The sequence below is a fragment of the Lolium rigidum genome, chromosome 1, assembly GCF_022539505.1.
Source record: "Lolium rigidum isolate FL_2022 chromosome 1, APGP_CSIRO_Lrig_0.1, whole genome shotgun sequence".
NCBI classification, from domain to species: Eukaryota; Viridiplantae; Streptophyta; class Magnoliopsida; order Poales; family Poaceae; genus Lolium; species Lolium rigidum.
Genome location: NC_061508.1, coordinates 75,001,339 through 75,014,616, shown reverse-complemented (window position 1 = coordinate 75,014,616; position 13,278 = coordinate 75,001,339).

Sequence of the window (13,278 nt, the reverse complement as noted above, 5' to 3'; positions counted from 1 at the left end):
GAAAATGCACGAATATGACATAAAGTGTGCATAAAACATGTAGATATCATCAATAATGTGGCATGGAACACAAGAAATTATCGATACGTCGGAGACGTATCAGCATCCCCAAGCTTAGTTATGCTCGTCCCGAGCAGGTAAAACGATAACAAAGATAATTTCTGGAGTGACATGCCATCATAACCTTGATCATACTATTTGTAAACATATGTAATGAATGCAGCGATCAAAACAATGGTAATGACATGAGTAAACAAGTGAATCATAAAGCAAAGACTTTTCATGAATAGTACTTCAAGGCAAGCATCAATAAGTCTTGCAATAAGAGTTAACTCATAAAGCAATAAATCAAAGTAAAGGTATTGAAGCAACACAAAGGAAGATTAAGTTTCAGCGGTTGCTTTCAACTTATAACATGTATATCTCATGGATAATTGTCAACATAGAGTAATATAATAAGTGCAATATGCAAGTATGTAGGAATCAATGCACAGTTCACACAAGTGTTTGCTTCTTGAGGTGGAGAGAGATAGGTGAACTGACTCAACATAAAAGTAAAAAGAATGGTCCTTCAAAGAGGAAAGCATCGATTGCTATATTTGTGCTAGAGCTTTTATTTTGAAAACATGAAACAATTTTGTCAACGGTAGTAATAAAGCATATGAGTTATGTAAATTATATCTTACAAGTTGCAAGCCTCATGCATAGTATACTAATAGTGCCCGCACCTTGTCCTAATTAGCTTGGACTACTGGGATCATCGCAATACACATGTTTTAACCAAGTGTCACAATGGGTAACTCCATGCCGCCTGTACAAAGGTCTAAGGAGAAAGCTCGCATTTTGGATTTCTCGCTTTTGATTATTCTCAACTTAGACATCCATACCGGGACAACATGGACAACAGATAATGGACTCCTCTTTAATGCATAAGCATGTGGCAACAATTATTATTCTCATATGAGATTGAGGATATATGTCCAAAACTGAAACTTCCACCATGAATCATGGCTTTAGTTAGCGGCCCAATGTTCTTCTCTAACAATATGCATGCTTAACCATAAGGTGGTAGATCTCCTTACTTGCAGACAAGACGAACATGCATAGCAACTCACATCATATTCAACAAAGAATAGTTGATGGCGTCCCCGGTGAACATGGTTATCGCACAACAAGCAACTTAATAAGAGATAAAGTGCATAAGTACATATTCAATACCACAATAGTTTTTAAGCTATTTGTCCCATGAGCTATATATTGCAAAGGTGAATGATGGAATTTTAAAGGTAGCACTCAAGCAATTTACTTTGGAATGGCGGAGAAATACCATGTAGTAGGTAGGTATGGTGGACACAAATGGCATAGTGGTTGGCTCAAGGATTTTGGATGCATGAGAAGTATTCCCTCTCGATACAAGGTTTAGGCTAGCAAGGTTATTTGAAACAAACAAAAGGATGAACCGGTGCAGCAAAACTCACATAAAAGACATATTGTAAACATTATAAGACTCTACACCGTCTTCCTTGTTGTTCAAACTCAATACTAGAAATTATCTAGACTTTAGAGAGACCAAATATGCAAACCAAATTAGCAAACTCTAGGTGTTTCTTCATTAATGGGTGCAAAGTATATGATGCAAGAGCTTAAACATGAGCACAACAATTGCCAAGTATCACATTATCCAAGACATTATAGCAATTACTACATTTATCATTTTCCAATTCCAACCATATAACAATTTAACGAAGAAGAAACTTCGCCATGAATACTATGAGTAAATCCTAAGGACATATTTGTCCATATGCAACAACGGAGCGTGTCTCTCTCCCATACGAGTGAATGCTAGGATCCATTTATTCAAACAAAAACAAAAACAAAAACAAACCGACGCTCCAAGCAAAGCACATAAGATGTGACGGAATAAAAATATAGTTTCGGGGAGGAACTCGATAATGTTGTCGATGAATAAGGGGATGCCTTGGGCATCCCCAAGTTTAGACAGCTTGAGTTTTCTTAGAATATGCAGGGGTGAACCACCGGGGCATCCCCAAGCTTAGAGCTTTCACTCTCCTTGATCATATTGCATCATACTCCTCTCTTGATCCTTGAAAACTTCCTCCACACCAAACTCGAAACAACTCATAAGAGGGTTAGTGCACAATAAAAATTAACATGTTCAGAGGTGACATAATCATTCTTAACACTTCTGGACATTGCATAAAGCTACTGGACATTAATGGATCAAAGAAATTCATCCAACATAGCAAAAGAGGCAATGCGAAATAAAAGGCAGAATCTGTCAAAACAGAACAGTTCGTAAAGACGAATTTTAAAATGGCACCGAGACTTGCTCAAATGAAAATTCCCAAATTGAATGAAAGTTGCGTACATATCTGAGGATAACGCACGTAAATTGGCATATTTTTCTGAGCTACCTACGAGAGAGGCAGGTCGAAATTCGTGACAGCAAAGAAATCTGAAGCTGTGTAGTAATCCAAATCTAGTATGAACTTTACTATCAAAGACTTTACTTGGAACAACAAAACACAAAACTAAGATAAGGAGAGGTTTCTACAGTAGTAAACAACTTCCAAGACACAAAATAAAACAAAAATACTGTAGTAAAAACATGGGTTGTCTCCCATAAGCGCTTTTCTTTAACGCCTTTCAGCTAGGCGCAGAAAGTGTATATCAAGTATTATCAAGAGACGAAGCATCAACATCATAATTTGTTCTAATAATAGAATCATAAGGTAACTTCATTCTCTTTCTAGGGAAGTGTTCCATACCTTTCTTGAGAGGAAATTGATATTTAATATTACCTTCCTTCATATCAATAGTAGCACCAACGGTTCGAAGAAAAGGTCTTCCCAATATAATGGGGCAAGATGCATTGCATTCAATATCCAAGACAACAAAATCAACGGGGACAAGGTTATTGTTAACCATAATATGAACATTATCAACTCTCCCCAAAGGTTTCTTTTTAGCATCATCGGCGAGATTAACATCCAAATAACAATTTTTCAATGGTGGCAAGTCAAGCATATCATAGACTTTCTTAGGCATAACAGAAATACTTGCACCAAGATCGCATAAAGCATTACAATCAAAATCATTGACCCTCATTTTAATGATAGGTTCCCAACCATCCTCTAGCTTTCTAGGAATAGAAGTTTCAAGTTTTAGTTTCTCTTCTCGAGCTTTTATGAGAGCATTTGTAATATGTTTTGTGAAAGCCAAGTTTACAGCGCTAGCATTGGGACTCTTAGCAAGTTTTTGTAAGAACTTTATAACTTCAGAGATGTGACAATCATCAAAATCTAAATCATTATGAGCTACAGCAATGGGATCATCATCCCCAAGGTTGGAAAAAATTTCAGCGAGCTTTATCACAGGCAGTTTCAGCAGTTTTAGCAATTTCAGGCAATTTTGTACGCTTTGCACTAGGAGTAGAAACATTGCCAACACCAATTATTTTACCATTGATAGTAGGAGGTGCAGCAACATGTGAGGAATCAACATTACTTATGGTGGTAATAGTCCAAACTTTAGCTACATTCTTCTCTTTAGCTAGTTTTTCATTTTCTTCTCTATCCCACCTAGCACGCAACTCAGCCATTAATCTTATATTCTCATTAATTCTAACTTGGATGGCATTTGCTGTAGTAACAATTTTATTTTCAATATCCCTATTAGGCATAAATTTCGATTTCAAAAGATCAACATCAGAGGCAAGACTATTAACCTTAGAAGCAAGAATATCAATTTTATTGAGTTTTTCCTCAACAGATTTGTTAAAGGCAGTTTGTGTACTAATAAATTCTTTAAGCATGGCTTCAAGACCAGGGGCTACACTCCTATTATTATTGTAAGAATTCCCATAAGAATTAGCATAACCGTTACTATTATTATAAGGATATGGCCTATAGTTATTACTAGAATTGTTCCGATAAGCATTGTTGTTGAAATTATTATTTTTAATGAAGTTTACATCAACATGTTCTTCTTGGGCAACCAATGAAGCTAACGGAACATTATTAGGATCAACATTAGTCCTACCATTCACAAGCATAGACATAATAGCATCAATCTTATCATTCAAGGAAGAGGATTCTTCAACAGAATTTACCTTCTTACCTTGTGGAGCTCTTTCCGTGTGCCATTCGGAGTAATTGATCATCATATTATCAAGGAGCTTTGTTGCTTCACCAAGAGTGATGGACATAAAGGTACCTCCAAGCAGCTGAATCCAATAAATTCCGCGAAGAAAAATTTAGTCCTGCATAGAAGGTTTGGATGATCATCCAAGTAGTCAGTCCATGTGTTGGGCAATTTTTAACCAAAGATTTCATTCTTTCCCATGCTTGTGCAACATGTTCAGTATCTAATTGTTTAAAATTCATTATGCTACTTCTCAAAGATATAATTTTAGCAGGGGGATAATATCTACCAATAAAAGCATCCTTGCATTTAGTCCATGAATCAATACTATTCTTAGGCAGAGATAGCAACCAATCTTTAGCTCTTCCTCTTAATGAGAAAGGAAACAATTTTAATTTTATAATGTTACCATCTACATCTTTATATTTTTGCATTTCACATAGTTCAACAAAATTATTGAGATGGGCAACGAGCATCATCGGAACTAACACCGGAAAATTGCTCTCGCATAACAAGATTCGAGTAAAGCGGGTTTAATTTCAAAGAATTCTGCTGTAGTAGCAGGTGGAGCAATAGGTGTGCATAAGAAATCATTATTATTTGTGGTTGTGAAGTCACACAACTTAGTATTTTCAGGGGTAGCCATTTTAGCAACAGTAAATAAAGCAAACTAGATAAAGTAAATGCAAGTAACTAATTTTTTTTTGGGTTTTTGATATAGCAAACAAGATAGCAAATAAAGTAAAGCTAGCAACTAATTTTTTTGTATTTTGATATAGTGCAGCAAACAAAGTAGTAAATAAAACTAAGCAAGACCAAAACAAAGTAAAGAGATTGGGAAGTGGAGACTCCCCTTGCAGCGTGTCTTGATCTCCCCGGCAACGGCGCCAGAAATTTGCTTGATGCGTGTAGTTGACACGTCCGTTGGGAACCCCAAGAGGAAGGTGTGATGCGCACAGCGGCAAGTTTCCCTCGGTAAGAAACCAAGGTTTAATCGAACCAGTAGGAGTCAAGAAGCACGTTGAAGGTTGATGGCGGCGGGATGTAGTGCGGCGCAACACCGGAGATTCCGGCGCCAACGTGGAACGTGCACAACACAACCAAAGTACTTTGCCCCAACGAAACAGCTGAGGTTGTCAATCTCACCGGCTTGCTGTAACAAAGGATTAACCGTATTGTGTGGAAGATGATTGTTTGCGAGAAAACAGTAAAACAAGTATTGCAGTAGATTGTATGCGATGTAAAGAATAGGACCGGGGTCCACAGTTCACTAGAGGTGTCTCTCCCATAAGATAAAAGCATGTTGGGTGAACAAATTACAGTCGGGCAATTGACAAATAGAGAGGGCATAACAATGCACATACATATTATGATGAGTACTGTGAGATTTAATTGGGCATTACGACAAAGTACATAGACCGCTATCCAGCATGCATCTATGCCTAAAAAGTCCACCTTCAGGTTATCATCCGAACCCCTCCAGTATTAAGTTGCTAACAACAGACAATTGCATTAAGTATTGCGCATAATGTAATCAGTGACTACATCCTCGAACATAGCACCAATGTTTTATCCCTAGTGGCAACAACACATCCATAATCTTAGAGGTTCTTGTCACTCCTCCAGATTCACGGAGACATGAACCCACTATCGAGCATAAATACTCCCTCTTGGAGTTACTAGCATCAACTTAGCCAGAGCATCTACTAATAACGGAGGGCATGCAAGATCATAAACAACACATAGACATGAATTGATAATCAACATAACATAGTATTCTCTATTCATCGGATCCCAACAAACGCAACATATAGAATTACAGATAGATGATCTTGATCATGTTAGGCAGCTCACAAGATCTAACAATGAAGCACAATTAGGAGAAGACAACCATCTAGCTACTGCTATGGACCCATAGTCCAGGGGTGAACTACTCACTCATCACTCCGGAGGCGACCATGGCGGTGAAGAGTCCTCCGGGAGATGAATCCCCTCTCCGGCGGGGTGCCGGAGGAGATCTCCGAATCCCCCGAGATGGGATTGGCGGCGGCGGCGTCTCGGTAAGGTTTTCCGTATCGTGGCTCTCGGTACTGGGGGTTTCGCGACGGAGGCTATTTGTAGGCGGAAGGGCAGGTAAAGAGGCGGCACGAGGGGCCCACACCATAGGTCGGCGCGGCCAGGGCCTGGGCCGCGCCGCCCTAGGGTGTGGCCACCTCGTGGCCCCACTTCGTCTCCTCTTCGGTCTTCGGGAAGCTTCGTGGCAAAATAGGACCCTGGGCGTTGATTTCGTCCAATTCCGAGAATATTTCGTTACTAGGATTTCTGAAACCAAAAACAGCAGAAAACATCAACTGGCTCTTCGGCATCTTGTTAATAGGTTAGTTCCAGAAAATGCACGAATATGACATAAAGTGTGCATAAAACATGTAGATATCATCAATAATGTGGCATGGAACACAAGAAATTATCGATACATCGGAGACGTATCAATGGTGTAATAACCCAGAACATAGGAACAACGAAGGGTAGATTTAGAAATGGGATGTGCATTTCATCGCAAAACAGGGGAAATTTTCGCGCCTTATTGCAACTAAACCTAAGAGGGATCGAGGTTCTCTCTCATTTTGCACTTAGGGTTAGGCAATGTGAGTTAGGGAAATTTCGACATGATCTCTTTTGTATCTTGTTGATTTGGGGAATGAATTTATTTGACAAGTGTTAATACATTGAACAAAAAGCATTGAGCTAGATAAATAATGAACTCATAACTCAAACACAACTTATAAAATTCAAATGACTTTCAAATTGAATATTAAATACAATATTTAATTCAGAATTTAAACATTACATAAATCCAAAAGCTCATAAACAAAAACTTGAGCTTTATTGATCATCAACACAGAATACATAGTCTTTACAATATTCTTGATACAAGAATTGATGTACAATAATAACAGAAATGAAAAAAGAGAATTACAAGATTTTCCTAAACTAAAACCTAGACTAAATGCTTGAAGAACATCTTCTGGTCATATTCAACTTCAAAACCTGCAAAACAAATCACAAGTGCTAGCCAGGATACTAAGTGTTAGAAATTCAGTTTGGACAGAGTGAAAAACATCACAGAAATTCAGTTTGGTCAGTGAACATTGTCACTGCACACTTGTGCTTGTCCAAAACCTGGACAGCACAAGATAGGATCAGGCAGACCAAAACTGAGCAGCTACAGTGGGCTCAAGTTTCAGCATATGAGAGATGGTGCTGGGCAAGCCACAGCAAGGCAATGCATCAGCTTAGTCACCAAGCAAGCCAGGCTTGTGTGTCAATGCAAGGATAGAAGTAGGGTTCATATAAAAGGGACACAAACCCTAGAAAATCATAACCAGTCGACCAGATAAGATTCACCAGGTAAGGGTGAAGCAAGAACAAGCTCAGTTCATCCAGTTCTTGAGCAAGAACAGAACCAACACACACACCCACTCAACCACCAGAAATCATGGTGACCTGAGAAGATCATCCAAGATCTGGAGGTGAAGGGCAGTGACACAAACCACAAGTCTGCATCAACAAAACATTTCTTTCTAGGAGCTGGAACAAGGTATACCTAGTTCCTGGAAGAGATCCAATGGATCTAATCCATCATATGCATGAACTAAGCATGGGATGAGCAGATGCTCATAGGGGTAGATCATCACTTGGTTTTCACCAAGGATTACTGCCAGTCAAAAGCTACTAAGATAGAAACCATCCAGATACAGATCATGTGCACAGAAGCTAGAAATCATGCAGATGCACACACTAGCTAGATCACATGCACAGATAGCACCAGTAGATAGCAAAGATTAGCAGCCAAGACTACACGACAAATCCTAAGCTATGAACCATCGAGTAACCCTAGATTTTCATCGAGGCAAGCATATTGGCATTCATATCAAGTATGATTCCCAAATATGCAAGCAAAGGTTGAGTAGCCACAAGATCCAACTTACTAAGTGAGCAACCAATCAGTAGCAAGGCTACTGAGGTCACATCACACTTAGCATCAATTAAAAGGAAGCCAAACCTAGCACATCACTATCCAGAAATGGATTCAGGTTCAATTTCTTGCTAAACACTCATGAATAGCCAAATCATTTGCAAGCAAGTTATTTAAATCATTACTGCATAAGCAGTTCATCATAATTTAATTAATACAAGCATGAATTTATCACAGATCCATGCTTAGCACTGACAGTAACATGCTATTAAGCAACAGCACAAGTAAGCAACAGCACAGTGATGCTTGAGCATCAGCATCACAAAGATAATTAAATCATTTAGCCACAGTATTAGCCAGTAAGCTATCACTGATAATCAATTGATCAAATAGGTCAATTATAGCAAGCCAAGCTACACAGGAAAGTTAGCCAACAAGCAAGGAATGATCCAATGGATCATTGGCTTGCAGAGGAAGCACTGAAGCATATCACAGGCACCATCGGCACTCACAAGTGTCACCGATGCACGACGAGTACACCTAAACAAGCAAGTGTAGATTGCCGATAAGCATAGCAAGCACATAAGCAATTACAGGATAGCATAGCAAGACCGGAGCATGCTAAGAGCAGTAGGCAAGCAACAAATGGCATGTACAGCAAGCAAGGCAACATTGGCCGGTACCGAAGCCGGTGACTTGGTCATAGCTTACGAGAAAATGGAAGCACGGGCGGCTTAGGCAACAAGTGCAAGGCTCGTGTGATCACGGGATCACCGGGGAGCGATGAGAACGGAAGGAAGAAGAAGCACAGTAGCTTGAGAGGCACAGGCATGGAGAGGAGAAGGAGATGGAGAGGATCACTTACATGCGCCTGGTGGCAGAGGCTATGGCATGGCGAGGCAGTGCTCGCGCGGCCATAGCAGCTGCAAGACCCAGGGTAGACGCCGGCGTTACGCCGACGAGCACGAACACCACAGCAGCACGGCACGGAGACGACGGCACAGGTACTGCAAGCAGCACCCGCGCCAGGTCGGTCTCGGAGGCGCACACGTCGACGGCGAGGGCGAGAGCTCGTCGGAGATCACCCAGTCGCCCAAGGCGATTCTCCACGAGATCCAGAGAGGAGGCGATTCGCCAGGAGAGGAAGCAATCGAGGAAACCACGCGGACAGATCGATAGATCGTCTCGCGGCGGTCCAGATCAGGTAGGTGGCGAGGTCAGGGAAGCACGGCGATGGCCGGAGCGAGGCGGCGGCCATGGCGGCGACGCCATCGCCAGGGCGTCGCGAGAGAGATTAGGGTTAGGTCGAGCGAGTGAGAGGGCCGAGTGAGTGAGAGTGCGGTGGGCCGTTCGGCTCCACCAAGCCGCTATGGGGCAAGCCTTAGTGGGCTGTCCCATGGGCCTAAGTTATTGGGCTGGGCCCAATATGGGTCCAGGGGGGTATTTTGGTCTTTTTACATTTAATAAAAGACCAAAACTTTACCAAATTTTAATAAATCATAAACAACTCTAAAAATCCAATAAAAATTGGATTTATGAATGAAAAATAAATCTTAACAAGAATAAAATATGAAATGGAATTTATGAAACAAATTCAAAATTATGAATTTTAAGAATTTAAATAATAACTTGGAATTTAAAATTATTATTTCCTTGTATTTAAAATTCAAGGAAAAATCTCAAATAAGTTCAAATACTTATTTTCAAACATTTCAAAATGAAATTCTATTATTCCAAGTCATTTCTTTTGTAAAAGAGTATTTTCCCGAGAAAAATACTATATTCCTTTTTATTCCAAAAACTATAGAGGTAACTCTATAATTTTCAACTATTTTTGGAATGATTAAAGAAATCACCAAGTAAATAGTTTTACTTTGAATTGTTGTACTTTGTGTGAATTAAAATGGTTTATACTTTTAAATCAATTGTAAATTACCGTCAAAGACATAAATCTTAATACAACCCTTAATTGTAATAACTCCACGGGGAAAGGGATTCAACATAAAATAATACATCCATGATTGCATTATTTGGATTTTATAACATTGTCCTTACCGGACAATGATGCTTCTTACAGAACCCGAGGTCCAGGTTCCATCAACTGCATTGAACTGCACTATCTCGCAGTCCACAGGCAAGTTCACCCTTGCTCATACCAACTTGAGTATTTTCTATTACTTTAATGCAAAGCTATATACTTATCACTCCTGCATCGCAAATGAAATATTACTTTCCCAACTATGAATATGACTATGTGGATGGCAATGGAACCATGGTATGTGTTGATATGGTGGAGGTTCCATTGCAATGGGTTATATCACCCTAGGATTAATTACCAATGCCGTCCAGTGATTCTAGCGCCGTACAAACCGCGTTGACCATGAGATCTATAATGGCTCGGGGAAGCCAGTCGTATCTTTCCCCTTCTGCACGCCAACGGATTGGTAGAGCTGGCGGGGTGTTGGAGGCACTGCCGTAGGTTGGGATAGCCTTTTAAATCCCCATCCATTAGTGATGATGGCTCTACGATCTATGAAGGATTGTCCGGAGTACACCGTGAGTAAAGCCGTATTATCGGGAGAAGTCTACTCGGGGGTGTACGGTTGGACAAAAGGGTGGGTTTGCGGTCGCGGGGAAGGCGGTGTGGGCTTGGATCTTTATACCTGGCCTCACACCAAAGGAAGTGTGAACGGGGGCAAGTCCCTGCGGATGGCAAAAAGGGTGAGATCTCTTGTGGGAAAAGTAACGCACCTCTGCAGAGTGTATCAAATTGTGGTTGTCACTCCTTGTTCCGGGAAGGGAACTGCGAACGCGGCAGGAAAGGAACTCCACGAAGTTCTAGTCAACCTGTGAAGACTGACGGGCATAGTTTTCATAATAAAAGCAACCTTTTGAAGAAATGATTGCAAAACATGCATGGACTCGAGATTTCCTGATCAATGGTCGTAGCTAGTGCATCAAACACCTTTTATTCTTTTAGAACTTGCCGAGTACCTCTGTACTCACTTTCTTTCGACACCCTTGCTAGACTCGTGATCCGGAAGTGGAGGCCATCAACGATGGAGCACCGTGAAGGAAGCTACGAGCTGGTCTACGAAGAACCTGATCTTACCGGTGGAGTGGAAGGCGTAGACTATGGGATAGTCTACGGACCAGATGACACGGAGGTGGAGGAGTAGTGACATACCCTAGCATCATAGAGCCGAGTAGCGTAGAACTTACCTAAATAAGTTGTTGAGCTCTCTTTTATATTTGTTATGAGTTGTAATCATACTTAAGTAGTATCTTAGGGTGTTCTCATAGGACCTGTGAGAATACCAACTTGTTAAGACAATGTTTGTAATAAAGTATGGAGTGTTATGACCTGCAATGTTTCTGTTGTACCACTCTGAGGGATATGGCAAATTGTGAAGAAGTCCCTTCGCAAAGATCATATCAACGACTTGTATACTACAACATGCAGTGGTATGCTGGGTCACCGCAAATGGGCAGCAGCATCATCAGTACTAACACCAGAAAATTGCTCTCTCATAACAAGATTTAGTAAAGCAGGTTTAATTTCATAAAATTCTGTTGTAGTAGTAGGTGGCGCAATAGGAGTGCATATAAAATCATTATTATTGGTGCTAGTGAAGTCACACAACTTAGTGTTCTCAGGAGTATTCATTTTAACAGTAATAAAAACAAGTAAAGCAAACTAAATTAAGTAAAGTAAAACAAGTAACTAATTTTTTTGTGTTTTTGATATAAAGAAAGCAAACAAAACAGAAAATAAAATAAAGTAAAGCAAGACAATAAACAAAGTAAAGAGATTGGATGTGAGAGACTCCCCTTGCAGCGTGTCTTGATCTCCCCGGCAACGGCGCCAGAAAAATAGCTGTTGCCGTGGGAGGCAATTTTCTATGGTGTAACTTTTCTTCAGATCCCCGGCAACGGCGCCAGAAAAATGCTTGATGGCGCGTGAAGCACACGTCCGTTGGGAACCCCAAGAGGAAGGTGTGATGCGTATAGCAGCAAGTTTCCCTCAGTAAGAAACCAAGGTTATCGAACCAGTAGGAGATGAAGGCCACGTGAAGGTTGTTGGCGAAGGAGTGTAGTGCGGCGCAACACCAGGGATTCGGCGCCAACGTGGAACCTGCACAACACAATCACAATACTTTGCCCCAACTTAACAGTGAGGTTGTCAATCTCACCGGCTTGCTGAAAACAAAGGATTAAACGTATGGTGTGGAGAATGATGTTTGTTTGCGATGAACAACAGAGAACAGAGATTGCAGTAGATCGTATTTCAGATGTAAAAGAATGGACCGGGGTCCACAGTTCACTAGTGGTGTCTCTCCAATAAGATAAATAGCATGTTGGGTGAACAAATTACAGTTGGGCAATTGACAAATATAGATGCACATACATATATCATGATGACTACTATGAGATTTAATTAGGGCATTACGACAAATAACATAGACCGCTATCCAGACATGCATCTATGCCTAAAAAGTCCACCTTCGGGTTAGCATCCGCACTCCTTCCAGTATTAAGTTGCAAACAACGGACAATTGCATCAAGTACTGTGCGTAATGTAATCAACACAAATATCCTTAGACAAAGCATTGATGTTTTATACCTAGTGGCAACAGCACATCCACAACCTTAGAACTTTTTGTCACTGTCCCAGATTCAATGGAGGCGTGAACCCACTATCGAGCATAAATACTCCCTCTTGGAGTTACAAGTATCAACTTGGCCAGAGCCTCTACTAGCAATGGAGAGCATGCAAGAACATAAATAACACATATATGATAGATTGATAATCAACTTGACATAGTATTCAATATTCATCGGATCCCAACAAACACAACATGTAGCATTACAAATAGACGATCTTGATCATGATAGGCAGCTCACAAGATCTAAACATGATAGCACAAGAGGAGAAGACAACCATCTAGCTACTGTTATGGACCCATAGTCCAAGGATGAACTACTCACGCATCAGTCCGAAGGGTGATGTAGAGCCCTCCGGTGATGATTCCCCTCTCCGGCAGGGTGCCGGAGGCGATCTCCTGAATCCCCCGAGATGGGATTGGCGGCGGCGGCGTCTCTGGAACTTTTCTCGTATCGTGGCTCTCGGTAATAGG